Source organism: Nipponia nippon, unplaced genomic scaffold, assembly GCF_047370975.1.
Source record: "Nipponia nippon isolate SJK-2023a ecotype South Korea unplaced genomic scaffold, ASM4737097v1 scaffold_8, whole genome shotgun sequence".
Lineage (NCBI taxonomy): Eukaryota > Metazoa > Chordata > Aves > Pelecaniformes > Threskiornithidae > Nipponia > Nipponia nippon.
Genome location: NW_028262402.1, coordinates 19,371,234 through 19,374,523, shown reverse-complemented (window position 1 = coordinate 19,374,523; position 3,290 = coordinate 19,371,234).

Below are 3,290 nucleotides of genomic sequence, written 5' to 3'. Positions count from 1 at the left end.
TTAAGGGAGCGAATGTATTGCTCTTTCCAGCTTCAGCTACATAGTCAAATGTTCCAGAACTATTCTGAAGACACAGCAATAGATTAATATAAATATGTCTAGCTTAAGAGAAAATTATGTTTTGTTAAGATTTAATATAAATTTGCTAATATATTAAAATATTTTTTTAATCTAATAGCAATGTTCTCAAATACATTATATTGATTTCAGCTATGCCTAGTAATCTATTTGAGCAAAAGAAAGGGCAGTAGTACTCTAGGCACCCAAATGTTCATAAAAGCTTTGTTGTATCACTCTTCTGACCTCATTTTACTTAACTTTAATCTTCCTGCCATTTTCCTTATCTGTTAAGGTGAAATTGAAGTCTCAAGAAAATGCCATATATTTTTCAGTTAGACCCAGGATATGGGTGGGGATTCTTATAGCTTCACTTGTATTTTTGGCATTCAGCAGCTCAGCTTTGAAGAGCTTTGTGCTCTTACAGCTTTGTGCTATGTAAAAACACAAAATGAAGGCCTGTAGTGAGTAGTCTTTCCTAGTGAGCAGTCTTTCCTAATGAGTAGTGAATAGTCTTTCTTAGTGAGTAGTCTTTCTTTTAAAATTCCAACTTGGAATTCTGGTTTTGCAAGTGTTTTTTTACTTCTCATTTGAAAGAACACTGCCTTTCTTTTGGGTGAAAAAAATTGACCAGTTTCAATAAAAACAAATAATTTAATATTTCAAATATGCCAGAAGCAAAAAGTGTGGAAGTGAACTGCTAAATGTTTTGGTTCCAAGAAATATAAAGCAAGCAGTGGAGGAGGATTAGGCCATTGGAGTGAAACTGAATGACTATGTTTATCTTCCATCAAAGAAGAAAAGAGCAAGATATTTTTTCAACACCCCATTTTTAAAATAAATAGGCTAAATAGTATTAGAAAAATGGAGATTTAAAAAGAAAATGTACTTAGCATTGACAAATTTTAAGAAAAGGAACAAAATACTTGATTCCTGTATTCTCTGTTACTCTGAACCAATAGAAATAAAGTGCTCATGTTGCTAAAAATGTAATCTATATATAACATATATGTACTATCTATAAAGCATATTTTGACGATACTTACTTTTTACCCCAAACATTTGTATTTTATTTTTTAAGACAGCTTTATAATCAAGCATGCTATAGGAGACTAGCATGATAGTTTTTGTTTGTGAAGGTAGTGTAAACCCGAAACTTATTCATATTCTTACTCTTCCTGATGAAAGACTGAGTAGCTCTAGAATTACTGGGCCAATCTCTCATTTTCTCCAGCTGGTGAATACAGGGTATCATAACCATTTCATCATCATTTTTCTATGTGGGCTCTCTAGTTGGACTTCACTCAGGTCTGTTCTTTGCCGTGTTGTTCACAAGAGGCTGTACCAACAGAAGTGGCTCTGTCCTCCACAGAAAGGAAATAAATAGGTCAACCTGAAGTTGGGGGCAAATAATGAGGGAGGGGGAAAAAAAAGACATAAGCAGATAGTGTGACAAAAAGCAGAGTCTTTCCTCTGAGAAAAAAAGCAGGGAATCTGTGCTGCTAAAAGACTTCAGCTAGGTCCCATCCTCAGCTTAAGACTTGCAAAAGCTGGGCATGTTTTATATGGAAGTGGTAATACTGACTGTATAGCTTTGTGTCAAAGAAGATGTCTAGTCCTGACTGTATGTGTCCATTGTTAGCACAGAACACACTTTGTCTCAGTTTAAAGAGAAGGTCTTGTTGTGGTTTAACCTCAGTCAGCAACTAGGCACCACATAGCTGCTTGCTGACCTTCCCCCTGTTTCCTCAGTGGGATGGGGGAGAGAATCAGGGAAAAAATAAGTAAAACTGGTGGGTTGAGATAGAGACAGTTTAATAGGACAGGACAGGACAGGAAGGAAAAAAATGATAAAAGAATATACAAAACAAATGATACACAATGCAATTGCTCACCACCCACTGACTGATGCCCAGTCCATCCCCGAGCAGTGATCGCTGCCCCCCAGCCAGCTCTCCCCAGTTTATATACTGATGTATATGGTATGGAATAGCCCTTTGGCCAGTCTGGGTCAGCTGTGCTGGCTCTGCTCCCTCCCAGCTTCTTGTGCACCTGGCAGAGCATGGGAAGCTGAAAAGTCCTTGACTGGTATAAACACTACTTAGCAACAACTAAAACATCCGTGTGTTATCAACATTATTCTCATACTAAATCCAAAACACAGCACCGTACCAGCTACTAGGAAGAAAATTAACTCTATCCCAGATGAAACCAGAACAGTTGTAAACCTTGGTCAAACATCCAAAACTCTTTCTTCTACATATGTGTCAAACAGTAGCATTCATTAATTGGAAATGAGAATGCACAATAGTGGTTTTGAAATATTAAGGTTGCTGGAGGGAACTCATGTAACAATAAGGTGTCTTTTCCAAGCACAGCACATTAGAAGCTGATCCTGCCTGTTTATAACAAAGTATATTGGTTGCTTAGTTTTTTTTGTGATCTATCACTTTTTGTCTGGTAATAAGAGATGGATTATTCAGCAAAACCCTTTTATATTTGTTACACTTTGTGAATGTTGTAGAGGTTTTCTTCATTATTGGAACTGTCTTTATACACCCAGACCTTATTAACTTGGAATTTAGAAAATGGAGAGATGTGCTTTTCAGTAGAATATTTGGAAGATCCTGAGGAAAAATTTAGTGAATTAAGAAATTCATGCTTTTGGTCATCTTAAATGAATTTTATTATTTAAATATCTCTCTAGCTGTATATATATGTCTCATAAATATCGAAGTGTCTACAGTGTTGAAGCTGTGAAGCATTATGGAAATCTGCAAGGTGAAATTTGCAGGGAGAGCACCTTTTCTAGCTAGACGTATACAGCTGCAAAACCAGATAAGCTTTTGGATATGCAGCCATTCTTTGGCACCTAAACACAAACACACCTAAACAGGCCGTGGAATCAATTCCATTCCCTTCCTGCAAAACTGAGAACTCTTGCAAAACTTGCATAATTTATTATAATAAAGGTCAGAAATGTCTATCAGTGCAGTTTGCCTAAGCTCCTTGATACTTTTAACATCCGTTAATAGCTTTATGTTTTTTCTCTCTCCAGTTCTCTTAAAAAAAAAAGTTTACTTGATCCTCAACACATTCAACAAATGAGGCAAAAGATCTGTAGCTTAAAATAATTTTAAAGTGTATTTACATGTTTAATGTCTTGCTATTTTTTCGGAAGCTATAGATTAATTTTTTTTTTCTTGGAACTTATGTAGGTGAAACCAGTTTTT